At 47.0% G+C, this 21853-nt stretch overlaps 1 protein-coding gene across 5 annotated transcripts in view; it reads right to left on the bottom strand.

Moving 5' to 3' along the window:
• Nucleotides 1-21853, bottom strand: part of DHRSX (dehydrogenase/reductase X-linked) — a 263013-nt gene that overhangs the window by 38598 nt on the left and 202562 nt on the right. For 2 of the 5 annotated variants that reach the window (XR_011565102.1, XR_011565105.1), the window contains one exon: nucleotides 5720-5804. The exons of the other annotated variants lie outside the window; for them this stretch is intronic. The gene's annotated coding sequence lies outside the window, so the exon portion shown is untranslated. The remainder of the gene's footprint in view (nucleotides 1-5719; nucleotides 5805-21853) is intronic. 5 annotated transcript variants of the gene reach the window in all.

Raw genomic sequence — 21853 nt, 5'->3', positions numbered from 1 at the left:
TTTTGATATTTTTTGAAGTGTGGATTAAGAACCAAACCCTCTTTACTCTTTCTAACTGTTCTGTAGGCAAAAAATTTGCATAATGCAAAGAATGTTCGATTTAGGGCATAAATCTATTTGGCTGTATATTCATTTGTTTATTTAGAAACTGGTTGCCTCTCTACACCCCAAGTCTGTAGCACTGGATGGTTGCTGACTGCAATACACTGCTGTTCATTCACTAAGTTATATCCGACTCTTTGCAACCCCATGGACTGCAGCACGCCAGGCCTGCCTGTCCATCACCAACTCCCGGAGTTTACTCAAGCTCATGTCCATCGAGTCAGTGATGCCACCCACCCATCTCATCCTCTGTCGTCCCCTTCTCCTCCCGCCTTCAATCTCTCCCAGCATCAGGGTCTTTTCCAAAGAGCTGGCTCTTCACCTCAGGTGGCCAAAGGATTGGAGCTTCAGCTTCAACATCAGTCCTTCCAATGAATATCCAGAACCGATTTCCTTTAGGATGGACTGGTTGGATCTCCTTGCAGTCCAAGGGACTCTCAAGAGTCTTCTCCAGCACCGCAGTTCAAAAGCATCAATTCTTTGGCACTCAGTCTTCTTTATGGTCCAACTCTCACGTTCATACATGACCACTGGGAAAACCATGGCTTTGATTATACGCACGTTTGTTAGCAAAGTGAGGTGTCTGTTTTTAACACGCTGTCTAGGTTTGTCTTCGCTTTCCTTCCAAGGAGCAAGCGTCTTAATTTCATGGCTGCAGTCACCATCCACAGTGATAGTGAGTACAATACTGTGAATTGTATGAACTGTACTGAAATTTATTTGAACACTACTTTGGAAGTAAAAGATAATTCTACAGTACCTTCACTGTGGAATTTTTAATAATGATTTTTTTCCCCCTCATCAATGCTTGGCAGTCCAATATCATTGTGTCATTTCTTGCAGCTGAGATGAAATGAAGCCAAACCAATATTGGTTCTTCTGCTACTCTTTTCTTTCCATGAGCACTTGTAGAGGTTTTTTTTTTTTTTTAAGCGTTTGGACAGTGCTACCAGAACATGTGTAGAATTGGTTTTCTTTCAAATTTTCACTGAGAACTCAGCATGTAGTCGTTTTTCTATTTCTTGGCTTGCAACATTCATCTTTCATAATTTCTATAGTTAGTGTTTCTGGTCGATATAGCCCATATTCCTTTGTAGGAAATCCGGTTTCCAGTTTGGCTTTGGTGAGTGTTCTCAGTGTCTCTAAGTTGATGTTTTATCCCCATAAGCATTTTCAACTCTCCGCTGCATGCTGGAAACATTTTTTTTTCCGCCTCAGTTTTCTATTTCACCAAAAATTGATTTCTCACCATACAAACTGCCTGCATTCACACTTTAAACTCTGAGGCTACGTTTATCTATTTCGTGCACACTATTGCATCTCTGCTTATTTCTCGGGATCAAATACCCCAATTTTCTCTGAATCCCAAAGGTTTTTAAATCATATTTTTGTTACAAAAATCTTTTCTTCTCACAGTTGGAATATACTCAGCTTACAGTGTTGTGTTGGTTTTGGATTTATAGCAAAGTGACTCTATTACACATACATTTCTCAGATTCTTTTCCCTTATACATTATTACAAGACACTGAATATAATTTCTTGTTCTATATAGAAAGACCTTGTTGTTTGGTCAGTAGTGTCCAACCTTTGTGACCCCATGGACAGTAGCCATTCAAGGTTCCTCTGTCCATGGGATTCTCCAGGCAGCAATACTGGAGTGGGTTGCCATTCCCTTCTCCAGGGGATCTTCCCAACCCAGGGACTGAACCTGGGTCTCTTGCATTGCAGGCAGATTTATCACCTGAGCAACCAGGGAAGCCCCTATATTTATCGGTGTGTATTATCTATCTTACATACAGTAGTGTGTATATCGGAGAAGGCAATGGCACCCCACACCAGTACTCTTGCCTGGGAAACCCCATGGATGGAGGAGCCTGGTAGGCTGCAGTCCATGGGGTCGCTAGGAGTCGGACACGACTGAGCGACTTCACTTTCACTTTTCACTTTCATGCATTGGAGAAGGAAACGGCAACCCACTCCAGTGTTCTTGCCTGGAGAATCCCAGGGACGGGGAGCCTGGTGGACTGCGGTCTATGGGGTCACCCAGAGTCGGACACGACTGAAGCGACTTAGCAGCAGCAGCAGCAGTGTGTATATGTCAATCCCAAACTCCAAATTTACCCCTTCCTCCTTTTTTCCTTCTTTTTCAATTATTCTTGTTTGTATTTTATTTGGTTTTGGGTCAGGAAGATCCCGAGGAGAACAGAATGGCCACCTACTCCAGTATTCCTACCTGGAGCATCCCATGGACAGAGGAGCCTGATGGGCTACAGTCCATGGGGTGTCAAGAGTCAGAGATGACTGAGAGACTGACACTTCTTTTTGCTTTCCTACTTAGCAATATGTATAGCAAAGTGTCTTCTGTAATTTTGGTATCCGAGTGCCGCCTAGACCATTTATTTAAGGCATGGATGACATTGACTTCTCCCTCTTTGAAACCCTTATTAGAGATTTTAATTGGAGATTGAATGTGAAGGAGGGAGTTACCGTCTGGATTAAAATTTGCTCTATGAAATCAGCCTTGGGGGATGGACTGTTACTCAGGGAGAGGAGCAGAAGGAAGACATCCTGGTTGGGGGTGGGAGAGGGTGAGATTCTGCTGATAGAGACGGGAGGCAGGTGAGACCGGTCACCCCGTCCCCCTCACCCCCTCATCACCCCCTCCCTCATCCATCTAACAAACTGCTCACTTGAGACGCAGGTCCTGGGAGGTGCAGACAGACTCCCAGCGGGGACAGTTCCTGCTCCCACGGAACCTCTATTGCAATAGGAGGAATCAGCAGTGAATAACAATAATAAGGGGCTTCCCTGGCAGCTCAGCAGTGAAGAATTCCCCTGCCAGTGTCAGAGACCCGGGTTTAACCCCTGGGTGGGGAAGATCCCCTGGAGGAGGGCATGGCAACCCACTGCAGTAACCGTGCCTGGAGAATCCCATGGACAGAGGAGCCTGCTGGGGCTACAGTCCACAGGGTCGAAGAAGAGTCGGACACACCTCAGCAACTAAACGACAACAACAAAAAGAAATTAAAGGCTAAAGAATGTGATGTGTGTATTAAGGAATTAAAAAGATGGTGAGAAAGGTCCCTGTGAATGGAAAGGTCAGGGGCGACCTAAGGGGGTGATATTCATCTTTAAAAAAAATTTTTTTTTATTGGAGAATAATTGCTTTACAATGTGTTGGCTTCTGCTGAACAATGAAGTGAACAGCCGTACGTGTACAGATACCCCTCCCTCCTAAGCCTCCCCCCGCCCCGTCCACCCCTCTAGGTCATCACAGAGCAGCGAGCTGAGCTCCCCGAGCTACGCAGCACCTTCCCACTAGCTGTCGATTTTACACACGCTTGTGTATAGATGGGGAAACAATGAAACAGTGACCGACTTTATTTTCTTTGGCTCCAAAATTACTGCAGATGCTGACTGCACCCATGAAATTAAAAAACACTTACTCCTTGGATGAAAAGCTATGACAACCTAGACAGCATTTTAAAAAGCAGAGACATTACTTTGGCAACAAAGGTCCATGTAGTCAGAGCTATGGTTTTTCCAGTGGTCATGTATGGATGTGAGAGTTGGACTGTGAAGAAAGCTGAGTGCCGAAAAATGGATGGTTTTGAACTGTGGTGTTGGAGAAGACTCTTGAGAGTCCCTTGGACTGCAAGGAGATCCAACCAGTCCATCCTAAAGGAAATTGGTTCTGAATATTCATTGGAAGGACTGAGGCTGAAACTCCAATACTCTGTCCACCTGATGGGAAGAACTGACTCATTGGAAAAGACCCTGATGCTGGGAAAGATTGAGGGCAGGAGGAGACGGGGACGACAGAGGATGAGATGGTTGGATGGCATCACCGACTCGATGGACATGACTTTGAGCAAGCTCCAGGAGATTGTGAAGGACTGGGAAGCCTGGCGTGCTGTGGTCCATGGGGTCACAAAGAGTCGGACACGACTTAGCCACTGACCAACAACAAAAGTTAGGATGCCTAGGACACTCAAGGCTCTGGTCCACATGCACGATGGTGGCTGGGTCTCAGCTGGTGGCTGCCAGGGTGGTGACAAGTGGACACACAGCACCTGTATGTGATGGTCAGAACTGGCAAGGCTTGGAAACGTATTGAGTCTGGTGGAGAAGGAAGAATCAAGCTTCCGTCTTGTTTTGACCAGCTGAACGATGCTATTTACAAGCATAGGAAAGGCTGCACTGTACGGACCGAACGGTGTCCCTCACCTAAAATTCGTACGTTGAAGGCCTTGACCCTCAGTGCAATGGTGTTAGAAGCTGGGCGGTGATGAGATGTAGATGACCTCTTGAGGGTGGGGCTCCCATGATCGCCTTGGAGAAGGACATGGCAAACCCAGTCCAGTATTCGTGCCTGGAGAATCCCATGAACAGAGAAGCCTGTTGGGCTACAGTCCAGTGGGTCTTAAGAGTCTAACACAACGGAGAGACTTCACACATACACACACATAAGGAGAGAAAGAGACCACATCTCTCTTCTCTGCACCACGTGAGGATGTGTTGAGAAGGCAGCCACGTGTCTACCAGGAAGAGAGCCTGCGTCGGGACTTTATCAGCCCACGCTGTGATGTTGAACTTCCAGAGCTTCCAGAACTGTGAGAGAATGAATTCCTGTCATTTAGCCTGGTCTCTGACGTTTTGTTACAGCATCTGGAGCTAAGGCACCGAGTCTGGTGGACTTTTGCTGGTCTTGCCTCTTCCAAAGGCCACACAGTTGCCTTTGTTTTGGGGAACTAACCCTCTTTTTCTATGCAGAGCGTTCTTCCATCACCAACGACGTTAGTCACGGATGGGTTACGGTGGATGACTCCGGTTTTCTGACCAGCTTTTGTTCGGAAAATGGGATTGGGACTGTTCATCCCAATTTGTTCCCACTGTTTAGTCGCTACCTCATGTCTGACTCTTTTGCAACCCCACGGACTAGGCTGCCGGGCTCCTCTGTCCATGGAATTCTCCAGGTAGCAATACTAGAGTGGATACCCATGCCCTTCTCCAAAGGGATCTTCCCAACCCAGGGATCGAACCTAGGTCTGTTGCGTTGCAGGCAGATTCTTTACCAGCTGAGCCACCAGGGAAGCCCAAGAATACAGGAGTGGGTTGCCTGTCCCTTCTCCAGGGGAATCTTCCTGACTCAGGAATCGAACTGAGGCCTCCTGCATTGCAGGCGGATTCCTTACCAGTTGAACTATCAGGGAAACCCCCCACCTCCACACAAAGGGGCTTTTTCTAAACCTGTTAAAATAATGCCACACATGTGCTGGTGACCACTGGTGCCTGATGCTTCTGTTACATCGAGAAAAGAAGTGAGGACCAGGTCAATGGACCAGGTCAGTCAACAGGATGTTCCCCTCACCTGCAGACCCCGCCCGTGTGAAGGTGGACTTGCTGAAGTTGTCTAATCGCCACGTGGGTTCATTCAGGGAATCTCCCTGCATGTGAACTGCCGTATCTGAATATTGAAGAGGCAACCTCCACTGTGAAATACCCCGGCTCTGAGACACACCAGAGACCTCAGCGGTGCTTAACCCTGAACCGCTTTCTGCAGCCTCATGAGACCCATACCCAGGGTGGGGGAAGTGATCCTGCTTCTGCACTCACCTGCTGTCCTGTTATTTCAGCTGCACACAGACACGTGCTGCCTGATTCAGACAGGTTTCCAGGGTCAGAGTATTACGTGTTTCACCTACGGACCATTGGGTTGAAATCCAATAGAAGAGTTAGCAGAGTCGATCGTGTTCGATATTTTAACCAGCTGTTAAGATCCATATTTTCCCCTGAAGGTCGAGTTTCTCTTGCACTTGGAAGAGAATTCTGCCTTCTAGCTGGCAGAATTCACCTTCTTTTAAATGTGGTGTGTGTGTGTGTGTGTATATGTATATATTTATAGGAGGTATAAGAGACGTGGGTTCAATCCCTGGGTAGGGAACATCCCCTGGAGAAGGAAATGGCAAGTTCCTTCTAGTTGGCAGAATTTACCTTCTTATAAATGTGCTGTGTGTGTGTGTGTGTGTGTGTGTGTGTGTGCATGTGTATATATATGTGTGTGTGTGTATGTGTGTGTATATATGTGTGTGTTTGTGTGTGTATATGTGTGTGTATGTGTGTATATGTGTGTGTGTATATATATGTGTGTGTGTATATGTGTGTGTGTGTGTGTGTGTGTGTGTGTGTGTGTCTGTGCTGAGTCACTCGGTCATGTCCGACTCTCTGTGATCCCATGGACTGTAGGAGCCCACTAGGCTCCTCCGTCCATGGGTTTTCCTAGGCAAGAATTCTGGAGTGAGTTGCCATTTCCTCCTCCAGGGGATCTTCCTGATCCAGGGATCGAATCCATTTTTCCTGTGGCTTCTGCACTGGCAGGCAGATTCTTTATCACTGAGCCATCTGGGAAGCCCCGAGTGTGTGTGTATAAATATAAGCATAGAGACAGACAGACAGTGGTGTATTATTTAGCCATAAGAAAAACATGAAATAGTGCCATTTGGAACAATACGGATAGCCTTAGACAGTGTCATACTGAGTGAAGTAAGCCAGACAGCAAAAGACAAATATCATGTGGTATCACTTACATGTGGATCTATTTCTGTTTTGTACATAAGTTCATTTTTTGTCATTTTAGGTCCCACATGTAAGTGATACCACATGAACTTATGTACAAAACAGAAATAGATCCACTGACTAAAAAACAAACTTAGGGTTACCACGGACCTTGGTGGGCTGCCGTCTATGGGGTCTGATAGTCGGACACGACTGAAGCGACTTAGCAGCAGCAGCAGCAGCAGGGTTACCAAAGGGGAAGCAGGGGAGGGAATAAATTAGGACGTTGGGATTAGCATACAGACAGTACTGTATATAAAGTAGATAAGCAAGAAGGACCTACTGAATGGCACAGTATCGAGTCAATATTCTGTAACAACCTATAAGGGAAAAGACTCTTAGGATACACATTGTATGTATGTATGTGTGTGTGTGTATACACACAGGCGTGAGAGATGCAGGTCTGATCCCTGGGGTGGGGAAGAGCCCCTGGTGAAGGGATGGCAGCCCACTCCAGGGTTCTTGCCTGGAGAATAGATGCACAAAGGAATCTGGCGGGCTACGGTCCATGGGGCCGCAAAGCCCTGGACACAACTGATGGTGACTTAGCAGGCATGCATGTGTATATGTATGTATATATATATAAAGCTAAATCCCTTTACCGTACATCTGGAACTAATACCACACTGTCAATCAACTCTACCTCAATTAATAAAAAAAATAAAAACAACAGACAAAGCATTAAAAAAAAAAAAGAAGAAGCCATCATCCTTTAAAGGGCATTTCTGATGAGGTCAGGCCCACCACCACCCCTCTCCTTTTGATGGGCTCAACTTCACCCACTGCAACATGGTCACGGGGCGGGGGGTGGGGGCTGACACCCGCCGTGCTCACACTCCAGGGGAGGAGATTATACAGGGTGTGCGCACTGGGGAACAGACATCTTGAGGCCGATTCAGAATCCTGCCTCCCACTGCTCCCTCCTACACAGCCTCTGCCTCCAGGGCCGCAGCGTGCCTCCTGGTGAACACACCTGAGATCTGACAGGGGCCTCATCAGATTTCCTGGGCAATTTCCGGTCCACTCACAGGGATATCCTGCCTGGTCTGTAAAGGGGTTCCACATACTCAATTGGGGAGGCAAGGTTGCACAGAGCAGTCGAATTTTCATGACATTGGATTGCTCTATGTTTGCAAAACAGTGCTTGCCTGGTGGCTCAGGGGGGGCAAGGAATCTGTCTGAAGGGCAGGAGTCCCAGGCTCAATCCCTGGATCAGAAATATCCCCTGGACAAGGGCATGCTTCGCAACTCACTCCAGGACTCTTGCCTGGAGAATCCAATGGACAGACCAGCCTGGTGGGCTATAGTCCATCGGCTCTCAAAGACTCTTTATTTTTTTTCCTCCCCAGGCTAGTTTTCAAAATATCCCTTATAACACAACACGAGTCTGTGTTAGGTTTAGAAAAGCATGTCTCCTCGGTTTCTCCCCACTGTGGGCTCAAGAATTGAGTCCCGACCATCTGCCCTGTTCCCCCCAAAACATACTCTTCCAATTACGAGGCCATTTTCTCTGCTTTCTCCCGAGAAGAAACAAGAGCCCGTCAATGCATTTGGCCGACTGGCACGCAGAAATCCTCATTTACCCGTCACAGCTTGGCAAGCTGTACGTCACTCAGTGGAAGCTGGCTGTACTGGCTTCTGCCCACCTGCTGGGCAGCCTCACGGAGGCTCTGAGGAACATGGGGTCACTTAAGGCTGACTTTTCTAGGAAAGACTGAGTCTCTGCCTTCTAGGAACTAGCCAGTGAGCTCCGAAGAACTTGGACAGCTTTATTGAGCCATTTTGAGTCCCCTCCCCACTTCTGTAAAACACACACACACACACACACACACACACACACACAAAACTTACTGTGGTGAACCATTTATAAAATAAAATATATAATTTTCACCATTTAAAAACATACAGTTCAGTAGCATTAAGTACATTCACAGGGTTCTGGAACTCACAGCACCACCCATCTCCAGGACTCACTGTTCTCGGAAAATGGAAAGGGTTGCGGTTAAACTGTAGCCCCGTAGCCCCCGTCAACCAGCATCTTCCTGTCCTTTAAATCTGACTTCTCCAGGGAGCACACGAGTGGAACCATATAGTATGTGCCCTCCTGCCTCTGGTTTATTTCACTGAGCATAATTCCGAGATGGCTCAGCAGTAAACAACACGCCTGCCAATGCAGGAGGTGAGGGTTGGATCCCTGGGTCGGAAAGACCCCCTGGAGGAGGGCATGGCCATCCGCTCCAGTATTCTCGCCAGGAGAATCCCATGGACAGAGGAGCCTGGCGGGCTGCAGTCCGTGGAGTCGCCGGGCTGGACACGACTGAGCGACTGAACAATCACAAAGTTCTCGAGGTTCCTCCACATCGTTAGCCTCTGCCGGAATTTCCTTCCTCTTTAAATGTAAAACCCGCTCACTTGTGTCTGACTCTTTCCAGTCCCACAGACTGTATGTAACCCACCAGGCTCCTCTATCCATGGGATTCTCCAGGCAAGAATACTGGAGTGGGTGGCCGGGGTCTCCCACATTGCAAGCAAATTCTTTATCATCTGAGCCACCAGGAAAGCCTGTTTAAAGGCTGAGTAATATTCCCTTTACGGGTGGACCACCTTTTCCTTATAAATTCATCCCTCCTTGGAATCTTGGTTTATTGGCACACTTCAGCAGTTGTGAACGGCACTGCTATGAACACAGGTGTGCAAATCTTTCTATAAGACCCTGCTTTTTGTTTTACTGGAGGCTCAGTATGCTCTCTGCTTTGGGATGGAGTCGATATGGCTCAAAAGGAGAACGTGGAGTTCGTATCTCCTCACAGGGCCTCATCTCAGCACAGAGGCCCAGCTGCACCCAACTGCCCACAAGCCACACCACTGGACGCCTCAGGACAGACAACCAGCAAGACAGAACGATGTACACCAAGACGGAATGACAGAGAAATATGTTAAGATGAAAGAACATGGTCAAAACCTACAAGACCAAATCCATGCAGAGAAAATAGGTAATTTTCTACCTGAAAAAGCATTCACAGTACTGCTTACTGAATTAACCAAAATCTCACAAATAGAATGGAGGGGTTTTGGAGAACATATAAAAAATGTCTCGCAAGGACCTAGAAGAAAAAAAGAAAAACAGTGAAGAACAGCACAATAACTGCAATGAAAAAAATATACTGAAAGGAACCTACAGCGGAATAACTGAGGCAGAAGAACAGGTAAGTGAGCTGGAAGAGAGAAAGATTCTGTATTCTTCTCAGGAGAATATGCTTGTCCTCGGAACATTCTTCTGAGGAGCAGAATACAGGAAAAAGAATGAAGAGAAATGAGGAGAGCCTCAGAGACGCCCAGGACGACATTCAAACGCACCAACACTCGAATGATAGGGGTCCCAGAAGGAGGAGAGAAAGGGTCTGAGAACATACTTGAAGAGATTATGGTTGAAAGCTTCCCTAACACGAGAGAGGAAATAGCTACCCAAGTCCAGAAGTGCTGAGAGGCCCACAGAGCATAAACCCAAAGAAAAAAACGCTCAGACACATATTAATCGAACTAACAAAAATGAAATTCAAAGAAAAAAAATATTAAAAGCAGCAAGGGAAAAAGAACCACACACAAAGCGATCTCCATAAGTTTACCAGCTGATTTTTCAGCAGAAACTGTAGGCTAGAAGCGACTGGCAGGAAGCATTTAAACTGATGAAAGGGAGTAACCAACAAGCAAGATGACTCTACCCAGCAAGGGTCTCTAAGTCAGAGTCCACAGAGAAACAAAAAGCTTCCCGGACCAGCAAACGCTCAGAGAATTCAGCAGCACCAAAGCAGCTTTATAAAACTCTCTGCGACCCCGTGGACTATACAGAGTCCATGGGATTCTCCAGGCCACAATACTGGAGTGGGGAGCCTTTCCCTTCTCCAGGCGATCTTCCCAACCCAGGGATCCAACCCAGGCCTCCCGCATTGCAGGCGGATTCTTCACTAGCTGAGCCACCACGGAAGCCCTTGTGCATATCCAGATATTGCTAAGCGGAACAGGCATACATATATATGTATATGTGAGTATGTGTGTGTGTGTATATATACATGTATATGTGTATGTATATGTGCGTGTGTGTGTATATGTGTGGGTGTATCTCCAACAGTAACAGGCAAAGTTCAAAGAAACAGCAGGGAAAGAGCAAGCTACTCCTGCAAGTATTGGAAAATTGCTCCAATTTAAATGCCACCAAAAGGCAGAAGATCCACCTTTAGGAAAACTTGGTCAATGCATCTCAGAGAAAAGGGTGACGACCAGCCAACACCCACGACAAAGCTCCCCCTGTGCGCCATCTTGAACCCGTCCAAGAGCTCCCCCCATGCACCATCTTCAATCCGTCCAAGAGCTCCCCCTGTGCGCCATCTTGAATCCGTCCAAGAGCTCCCCCCGTGCGCCATCTTGAATCCGTCCAAGAGCTCCCCCCGAGCGCCATTTTGAATCCGCCCAAGAGCTCCCCTACCCCGTGCGCCATCTTGAACCCGTCCAAGAGCTCCCCCCATGCACCATCTTCAATCCGTCCAAGAGCTCCCCCTGTGCGCCATCTTGAATCCGTCCAAGAGCTCCCCCCGTGCGCCATTTTGAATCCGCCCAAGAGCTCCCCTACCCCGTGCGCCATCTTGAACCCGTCCAAGAGCTCCCCCCGTGCACCATCTTCAATCCGTCCAAGAGCTCCCCCTGTGCGCCATCTTGAATCCGTCCAAGAGCTCCCCCCGTATGCCATTTTGAATCCGCCCAAGAGCTCCCCTACCCCGTGCGCCATCTTGAACCCGTCCAAGAGCTCCCCCCGTGCGCCATTTTGAATCCGCCCAAGAGCTCTCCTACCCCGTGCGCCATCTTGAACCCGTCCAAGAGCTCCCCCCGTGCGCCATTTTGAATCCGCCCAAGAGCTCCCCTACCCCGTGCGCCATCTTGAACCTGTCCAAGAGCTCCCCCCGTGTGCCATCTTGAATCCTTCCAAGAGCTCTGCCTGGGTGCCATTTTGAATCCGTCCAAGAGTTCCCCACCCCCGTGCGCCATTTTGAATCCATCCAAGAGCTCCCCCCGTGCACCATCTTCAATCCGTCCAAGAGCTCCCCTGGTGCGCCATCTTGAACCCTTCCAAGAGTTTCCCCCGTGCGCCATCTCGAACCCTCCCAAGAGCTCCCCCCGTGCGCCATCTTGAATCCTTCCAAGAGCTCTGCCTGGGTGCCATTTTGAATCCGTCCAAGAGTTCCCCACCCCCGTGCGCCATTTTGAATCCATCCAAGAGCTCCCCTGGTGCGCCATCTTGAACCCGCCCAAGAGCTCCCCCATGCGCCATCTTGAATCTTTCCAAGAGCTTCCCCCCCCCCACCCCGCCCTGTGCGCCATCTTGAGTCCGCCCAAGAGCTCCTCCCATGCGCCATCTTGAATCCTTCCAAGAGTTCGCCCCACCCCCGCCGTGCACCATCTTGATCCACCAAGAGCTCCCCCTGTTCGCCATCTTGAACCTGTCCAAGAGCTTTACAGACAAGCAAATGCTAAGATAATTCAGCACCACCAAACCAGCTTTATAAAACTCTTTGCAACCCCATGGACTGTAGGTAGATTCTCCAGGCCAGAATACTCGAGTGGGTAGCCTTTCCCTTCTGCAGGGGATCTTCCCAACCCAGGGGTCTAACCCAGGTCTCCTGCATTGCAGGAGGATTCTCTACCAGCTGAGCTGCAAGAGAAGCCCAAGAATGTTTTATAAAACAACAGATGCTGGAAGAAGTTCTCTATGCAGAAAATACAAGAAAAAGATCTACAAAAATAAGCATAAAACAATTAAGAAAACAGCAATAAGTACATCAGATCAGATCAGTCGCTCAGTCATGTCCGACTCTTCGCGACCCCATGAATCGCAGCATGCCAGGCCTCCCTGTCCATCACCAACTCCCGGAGTTCACTCAGACTCACGTCCATCGAGTCAGTGATGCCATCCAGCCATCTCATCCTCTGTCGTCCCCTTCTCCTCCTGCCCCCAATCCCTCCCAGCATCAGAGTCTTTTCCAATGAGTCAACTCTTCGCATCAGGTGGCCAAAGTACTGGAGTATCAGCTTTAGCATCATTCCTTCCAAAGAAATCCCAGGGCTGATCTCCTTCAGAATGGACTGGTTGGATCTCCTTGCAGTCCAAGGGACTCTCAAGAGCCTTCTCCAACACCACAGTGCAAAAGCATCAATTCTTCGGTGCTCAGCCTTCTTCACAGTCCAACTCTCACATCCATACATGACCACAGGAAAAACCATAGCCTTGACTAGACGGACCTTTGTTGGCAAAGTAATATCTCTACTTTTCAACATGCTATCTAGGTTGGTCATAACTTTCCTTCCAAGGAGTAAGCGTCTTTTAATTTCATGGCTGCAGTCACCATCTGCAGTGATTTTGGAGCCCCCCAAAATAAAGTCTGACACTGTTTCCACTGTTTCCCCATCTATTTCCCATGAAGTGGTGGGACCGGATGCCATGATCTTCGTTTTCTGAATGTTGAGCTTTAAGCCAACTTTTTCACTCTCCACTTTCACTTTCATCAGGAGGCTTTTTAGTTCCTCTTCACTTTCTGCCATAAGGGTGGTGTCATCTGCATATCTGAGGTTATTGATATTTCTCCCGGCAATCTTGATTCCAGCTTGTGCTTCTTCCAGTCCAGTGTTTCTCATGATGCACTCTGCATATAAGTTAAATAAACAGGGTGACAGTATACAGCCTTGACGAACTCCTTTTCCTATTTGGAACCAGTCTGTTGTTCCATGTCCAGTTCTAACTGTTGCTTCCTGACCTGCGTACAAATTTCTCAAGAGGCAGATCAGGTGGTCTGGTATTCCCATCTTTTCAGAATTTTCCACAGTTTATTGTGATCCACACAGTCAAAGGCTTTGGCATAGTCAATAAAGCAGAAATAGATGCTTTTCTGGAACTCTCTTGCTTTTTTCATGATCCAGCGGCTGTTGGCAATTTGATCTCTGGTTCCTCTGCCTTTTCTAAAACCAGCTTGAACATCTAGAAGTTCACGGTTCACATATTGCTGAAGCCTGGCTTGGAGAATTTTGAGCATTACTTTACTAGTGTGTGAGATGACTGCAACTGTGCGGTAGTTTGAGCATTCTTTGGCATTGCCTTTCTTTGGGATTGGAATGAAAACTGACCTTTTCCAGGCCTGTGGCCACTGCTGAGTTTTCCAAATTTGCTGGCATATTGAGTGTAGCACTTTCACAGCATCATCTTTCAAGATTTGAAAGAGCTCAACTGGAATTCCATCACCTCCACTAGCTTTGTTTGTAGTGATGCTTTCTAAGGCCCACTTGACTTCACATTCCAGGATGTCTGGCTCTAGGTCAGTGATCACACCATCGTGATTATCTGGGTCGTGAAGATCTTTTTTGTACAGTTTGTCTGTGTATTCTTGCCACCTCTTCTTCATATCTTCTGCTTCCATACCATTTCTGTCCTTTATCGAGCCCATCTTTGCATGAAATGTTCCTTTGGTATCTCTGATTTTCTTGAAGAGATCTCTAGTCTTTCCCATTCTGTTGTTTTCCTCTATTTCTTTGCATTGATCGCTGAAGAAGGCTTTCTTATCTCTTCTTGCTATTCTTTGGAACTCTGCATTCAGATGTTTATATCTTTCCTTTTCTCCTTTGCTTTTCGCTTCTCTTCTTTTCACAGCTATTTGTAAGGCCTCCCCAGACAGCCATTTTGCTTTTTTGCATTTCTTTTCTATGGGGATGGTCTTGATCCCTGTCTCCTGTACAATGTCACGAACCTCATTCCATAGTTCATAAGGCACTCTATCTATCAGATCTAGGCCCTTAAATCTATTTCTCACTTCCACTGTATAATCATAAGGGATTACCTTAAAGGTAAATGGATTAAATGCCCCAGTCTAGACACTAGACTGGCTGAATGGATACAAAAAATGGATACAAAACATAAATATGCTTCCTACAAGAGACTCATCTCAGAACTACAGACCAAAAGTGAGGAGATGGAAAAGATATTCCATACAAATGGAAATCAAAAGAAAGCTGCAGTAGCAATACTCGTATCAGATAAAGTAGACTTAAAATCAACCCGATTACAAAAGAGAAGGAAGGGCACTACATAAAGAACAAGGGGTTATTCTAAGAAGAAGATATAATAGTTATAAATATTTATGGCCCCAACATATTAACATATATTCAATACAAAAAGCAAATGCTAACAGCCATAAAAGGGGACGTCAACAGTAACACAATTATAGTGGGGGGACTTTAACATCCCATTTACACCAATGAACTCATCATTCAGGCAGAAAATAGAGAAATACAAGCTTTAAATGACGCAACAGACGTGACAGATTTAGTCAACGTGAGTCAGTCAGTCATGTCCAGCTCTTTGCGACTCCACGGACTGTAACCCACCAGGGTTCTCTGTCTATGGGACGTCCCAGGCAAGAATACTGGAGTGGGTTGCCTTTTAGTTCTCCACAGACAGATTAATTGATATTTATAGACATTCCACCCGAAAGCAGCAGAATATATTTTCTTCTCAAGCGCACAGAGAACATTCTGCAGGATAGATGGCATCTTAGGTCACAAATCAAGCCTTGGTAACTTTAAGAAAACTGAAATCACATCAAGCATTTTTTCCAACCACAATCCTATGAGATTAGAAATCAATTACAGGGGGAAAATTATAAAAAACAGAAACACATGGAGGCTAAATAATACTTAATAACAAAAAGATCATTGAAGAAATCAGAGGAAATTTAAAAAATACCTAGAAACAAATGACAACAAAACCATGATGACCCAAAACCTATGGGATGCAGCACAAGCAGCTCTAAGCGTAAGTTTATAGCAATTCAGTCTCACCTCGAGGAACAGGGAAAGCCTCACATAAACAATCTAACCACAAACCTAAAGCTACTAGAAAGTGAAGAACAAACAAAATCCAAAGTTAGTAGAGGGAAGAAATCATAAAGCCCAGAATAGAAATAAATGAAATAGAGCCAAAGGAAACAATAGCAAAGATCGATGGGAGTAAAAGCTGGTTCCTTGAGAAGATAAACAGGATTAATAAACCCTTTAGCCAGACTCATCAAGAAAATAAAGGGAGAAGATTCAAATCAACAAAGTTAGAAATGCAGAAGGAGAAGTTACAGCTGACACCACAGAAATACGAAGAATCCTAACAGACGACTGCAAACAACTGTATACCGATACAATGTAAAACTGGAAGAAATGGAGTGATTCTCAGACAGATACAGCTTGTACGAACACACCAATCACAAGAAATGAAATTATAACTGTTCTAAAAGAAAAGAAAAAAAAACAAAAACCTTGCAACAAAGGTACAGGACCTGATGGCTTCAGAGGCAAATTCTATCAAGCACTTAGAGAAGAGCTAACACCTGTCTGTTTCTGCTTTATGGACTATGCCAAAGCCTTTGACTGTGTGGATCACCACAAACTGTGGAATATTCTTAAAGAGGTAGGAATACCAGACCATTCGACCTGCCTCTTGTGAAATCTGTATGCAGGTCAGGAAGCAACAGTTAGAACTGCACATGGAACAACAGACTGGTTCCAAATAGGAAAAGGAGGACGTCAAGGCTGTATACTGTCACCCTGCTTATTTAACTTATATGCAGAGTACATCATGAGAAACGCTGGACTGGAAGAAGCACAAGCTGGAATCAAGATTGCTGGGAGAAATATCAATGACCTCAGATATGCAGATGACACCACCCTTATGGCAGAAAGTGAAGAGGAACTAAAAAGCCTCTTGATGAAAGTGAAAGAGGAGAGTGAAAAAGCTGGCTTAAAGCTCAACATTCAGAAAACTAAGATCATGGCATCTGGTCCCATCACTTCATGGGAAACAGATGGGGAAACAGTGGAAACAGTGTCAGACTTTATTTTGGGGGGCTCCAAAATCACTGCAGATGGTGATTGCAGCCATGAAATTAAAAGATGCTTGCTCCTTGGAAGAAAAGCTATGACCAACTTAGACAGCTTATTAAAAGCAGAGACATTACTTTGCCAACAAAGTATAATTATTATAATGACTTGTAATATGGAATTCTCCAGGCAAGAATACTCGAGTGGGTTGCCATGTCCTTCTCCAGGGGATCTTCCTGACCAGGAATCAAACCCGTAGTCTCTTAAGATCTCCTGTATTTGCATGCAGGTTCCTTACCACTATCGCCACCTGGGAAACCCCAACAATATATTAGTACCTGATATTAATACAACAATGTTTTATTTATTAATTTTAAATTAATAATTAATTGCTAATCAATTTTATTAATACAACAATACTTTATGGTGTATTCCTCAATATGCAAGTTGACAGGAAATGCCAGCCTGGTTTGATTACAACCCAAATGGACTTTTCAGCTTCAATTAGGGATTGGAGAAGGGCATGGCAACCCACTCCGTATTCTTGCCTGGAGAATCCCCTGGACAGAAGAGCCTGGTGGGCTGCAGTTCATGGGGTCACAAAGAGTCAGACACGACTGACTAAGACTTGGTGTAGGAGTTTTCTGCACGGATTTAATGACCTGGAAATGGGCCTCATCTCCTGTTTTTCTACTGCACTCAGACTCATGTCGGCTGTCAGCGGGGAGCTTCCCCTCCATGTGACACCAGGGTGATGGGGAGCAGCTGTTTACAACTGTCTAGTGCTGTTCTGGGTGGGTGCAAATGCAGAACTGAGCCCCACAGCTCCCGGAAAATGAACCCTGTGTCCGCCAACCTCATTTACAACCAGAACAGCGTGCCAACTGCCTACTGCAAGTTCCCTGAGTGTGAATGTGGTGCAGGCCGGCACAAACTTGTGTGCAGATTTTAAAAGGAAATGAGATGAAACGCAGAAAAACCCTGAAGAGCCCTAGACAGCTCTCCAGAACAGAATCTGAGCTGCATAGCTCGGAGGAGGCAGCATATTAGCTTCAAGAGGGCTGTGTATTACATAGAGAACAAAGAATATTTGGATTTTTCCACATAGGAGCATAGATATGAAGGGCCCTTCAGAGAATGAATGAAATCCCATCAACCATTTGAAAAACAAAAAAGAAGAAATTCAGCCAATTTGTTAGAGCCATGTTTATACTCCCAGGAAACCACAAATCCCATAATAATACAGCTTGCATCTTTCACTAAGAAGTAACATTCCGTTAACTTATTTGCATAATTAAGACACATTGTTGGATCTGAAGAGATGAACCAGAAATCCAGAACTCCGGAATAAAAGCAGAACGTCCCAATCCACTGTACAGTCAGTGAAGTTTTTAACGGGTGAGTCCTCTTGCCCCAACGGTCTATATGATGAGATATACAGTTTGCAAATATTTTTTCACCCATTCTGCCGAGATACAGAAAATGTCTCTTTGCTGTATTCATTGTTTCCCTTGCTATGCAGAAGTCGTGTTTTTGTTTTTTTTTTTTAATTGGTGCAAACCCATTTGTGTATTTATTTGCTTCTGTTGCTAAAGTTTTCATATCCGTTCTGTGAGGTCATTGCTGCTGCCTCTGTCAAGAAACCCTTTTAATGTGTTTTCGATGTTTGAGGGTTTTCATATGGAGTGCTGAAGCTTTTACTGCATTTTGAGTTAATTTTTTAAAAACACTTTTGTCATATACAGCCTGCTGTATTCAAAATGGAGAACCAGCAAGGACCTGCTGTCCAGCACAGGGAGCTCTGCTCAGTACTCTGTAATCACCTTATGGTTCCCAGGGGGGAAGGATGGGGGAAGGGATAGTCAGGGAGTCTGGGATGGGCATGGACACACGGCTGTGTTTCACATGGAGAACCAGCAAGGACCTGCTGGACAGCACAGGGCACTCTGCTCCATGTCGCGTGGCAGCCTGGCTGGGAGGGGAGTTTGGGGAACAGTGGTTACATGCATATGCCTGAGTCCCTTTGCTGTCCACCTGAAGCCATCACTAAGTTTCAGGGATGGTTTGAAATTGGCTATGGAAAACTGGAAGTCTCGCAGTCCTGTCCGACTCTTTGCAACTATACTGTCCATGGGATTCTCCAGGCCAGAAAACTGCAGTGGGTTGCCATGCCCTCCTCCAGGGGATCTTCCCCACCCAGGGGTCAAACCCGTGTCTCCTGCATCGGCAGGCGGGATTCTTTATCCTCTGAGCCACCCGGACGCGCCGTCCCTCATCGATAGCTCACGGCTGACTGGGGAGCTGCAGGAATTCAGGAAGCACTTGGGAACCCTTCAGCAAGCCCGTGGCCACGGCCCGGTTGTGAGTCTGTTCTTTCTTAGTGCTTCCGTCTCCTTATCCTTCGGGGGAGGTTCTCGATTCTTCCCTGGAATTTATACTAACGTGTGAGTGTCTCTGTTTCCCCTTTTTCTCCTCTTTGCTTCTGTCTTCTCTCTCACTCCCACACAACCTATAAAACATGCAGACGAGCACACAGGGATGCTCACATACAGCTGATTTAAATGTTGGGATGGTTTCAGGCGTCCAGCAAAGCGATTCAGTTATACATGTTACTGTTTTAGTCACTAGGTCGTGTCCGACTCTTTTGTGACCCCCCATGGACTGTAGCCCACCAGTCTCCTCTGTCCATGGGATTCTCCAGGCAAGGATACTTGAGTGGGTTGCCATTTCCCAACTCCAGGGGATCTTCCTGACCCATGGATTGAACCCACGTCTCCTGCATCAGCAGGTCGATTCTTTATCCACTGAGCCAACAGGAAAGCCCTCAGTTATAGATATATGTGCACATCTGTTTGTTTCTACAGTCGTTTCCATTATAGGTTATTACACGATTCCCCTTCACTTTTAAACCTGGTCCTTGGGGGTCCCAGTCCTGGGTGGGGAGGGTCTCCTGTGAGCTCCCCCGTCCAGCTATGGGACTCAGGGGGAAGGGTCACACATGCCCACCGTGTTTTCCCAACATCCTCACAGCAAAATGCGGAGACCGCTGTCTCCTGACCCTCATGGGTCCTCCCGTCCAGGTCCTCTCTGACTTTAGCTGAGTGCTTGATGGTTTCTGTCTGTTTCGGGTTGTTTTATTTTCTGTTCCCCAGCCCGGCATGGATTCCGTGGCTCCTGCAGTGGAAGCGTGGAGCCGTAGCCACTGGAGCGCCTGGGAAGTCTCTGTTTAAATCCTGAATGATACGCCACGGTGTGTACACACAGAACAGGGCGTGTTGATGAACGTTCCGGAGCTAAGAAGCCCTCAAGATCCCAGTGGGCGTCTGAGCTTTGACAGAAGACTTCCCTGATGGCTCAGACAGTAAAGCATCTGTCTGCAGTGCGGGAGACCGGGGTTCAATCCCTGGGTCGGGAAGCTCCCCTGGAGAAGGAAATGGCAATCCACTCCAGTACTATTGCCTGGGAAATCCCATTGACAGAGGAGCCTGGTAGGCTACAGTCCATGGGGTTGCAAAGAGTCGGACACGACTGAGTGATGAACACTTTCCCCTTTATCCAGCACATTCTTTCTGGAAGAGTCCCTCATCCTTCACTTCAGTTGTCTGCCCTCACTTGACTCTTTCTTCTCATTCAAAACTCAGACTACATACTTTTTAAAATAGGGAAGCCCCTTATCTATTCCGTATCTAGCTAGCTATCAGATCTACCTACTTGTCATATCTATCAATCCATCCATCTACCCACCCACCCCTCCATCCATCCATCCATCATATCTATTAATCATGTCTATCTATCCATCCCCCCACCCCTCCATCCATCCATATGTATCTATCTGTCCATCCATCCAGCCATCCACCACCTAAAGGAGATCAGTCCTGGGTGTTCATTGGAAGGACTGATGTTGAAGCAGAAACTCCAATCCTTTGGCCACCTGATGTGAAGAACTGACTCATTGGAAAAGACCCTGAAGCTGGGAAAGATTGAGGGCAGGAGGAGAAGGGGACGACAGAGGATGAGATGGCTGGATGGCATCACTGACTCGATGGACATGAATTTGAGCAAACTCTGGGAGTTGGTGATGGACAGGGAGGCCTGGTGTGCTGTGGTCCACGGGGTCACAAAGAGTCGGACACAACTGAGTGACTGAACAACAAGGATGTACCCCCAATTGCAATCACACACAGAGCCACGTGGTGGCCACTTGCACAGCACAGCCTTGGCCTGCATCCGAGGGCCTGGACAGACTTGGACTTGGCGTCAGATACACTGGCACTCTGGGCTGCTGGCAAATGACAGTGACATCCGGGTGAGGAGGGAAGGGGAACAGAGGCTGCTGTTCCAACATCAGTGGGTGTTTAAAATTCGGAAATGCATTTGCCAGGGGGGAGGGCGGGCATTTCTTCCTGAGGACCGGCAACTACAGGCGTGGATGAGCTCCATTATTATCGCCGACGCAGGGGTGAGGGGGTGCGAACTGCTGGGGGTGTGGGAAGCACCGGGGGTGATGGGGAACCCAGGGGAGGGCAGCATGCGCTGCCCAGATGAGCCCTGGGATAGGACAACAGCCTTGCCGTGCCAGGGAGATCCTTTCCTGGAAGTCGGCCGGCATTTCTCTAACATCGATCATCTCCGCTAAGTTGCACATACTGTGTAGTGCTGCTGGGGGGTGTCATTACAGATAATCGGCGGCCTCTGATGAGCTGAAGGTTTTGGAGGATGTCAACGGAAGATGAGATCACGGAAATGTGGTATCTGACTCTGAATGATACAAAATGCAGACTGCAGAGCCAAGACGGCAACAAAGAGAGAGCTTTCGTTCGCATAGGAGATCCCGGAACCAAATCTAACTTTGCCAAACAAATGAGCAAATCTGGCTAGGTAAAGCAATGTTGGTTTTCCCCCCTCTCCTAAGGATGTATGCTGTTGTTCAGTCGCTCAGTTGTGTCCGACTCTGCGACCTCTGCTGGACTGCAGCACGCCAGGCCTCCCTGTCCATCACCATCTCCCGGAGCTTGCCCAAACTCATGTCCATGGAGACGGTGATGCCATCCAACCATCTCATCCTCTGTCATCCCCTTCTCCTCCTGCCCTGAATTTTCCCAGCATCAGGGTCTTTTCCAATGAGTCAGTTCTTCACATCAGATGGCCAAAGGATTGGAGTTTCAGCTTCAGCATCAATCCTTCCAATGAACACCCAGGACTGATCCCCTTTAGGATGGTCTGGTTGGA

The sequence above is a fragment of the Bos indicus genome, chromosome X, assembly GCF_029378745.1.
Source record: "Bos indicus isolate NIAB-ARS_2022 breed Sahiwal x Tharparkar chromosome X, NIAB-ARS_B.indTharparkar_mat_pri_1.0, whole genome shotgun sequence".
NCBI classification, from domain to species: domain Eukaryota; kingdom Metazoa; phylum Chordata; class Mammalia; order Artiodactyla; family Bovidae; genus Bos; species Bos indicus.
Note: the sequence above shows the minus strand (reverse complement) of the source record. Positions and strands in the feature narration are given on the sequence as shown.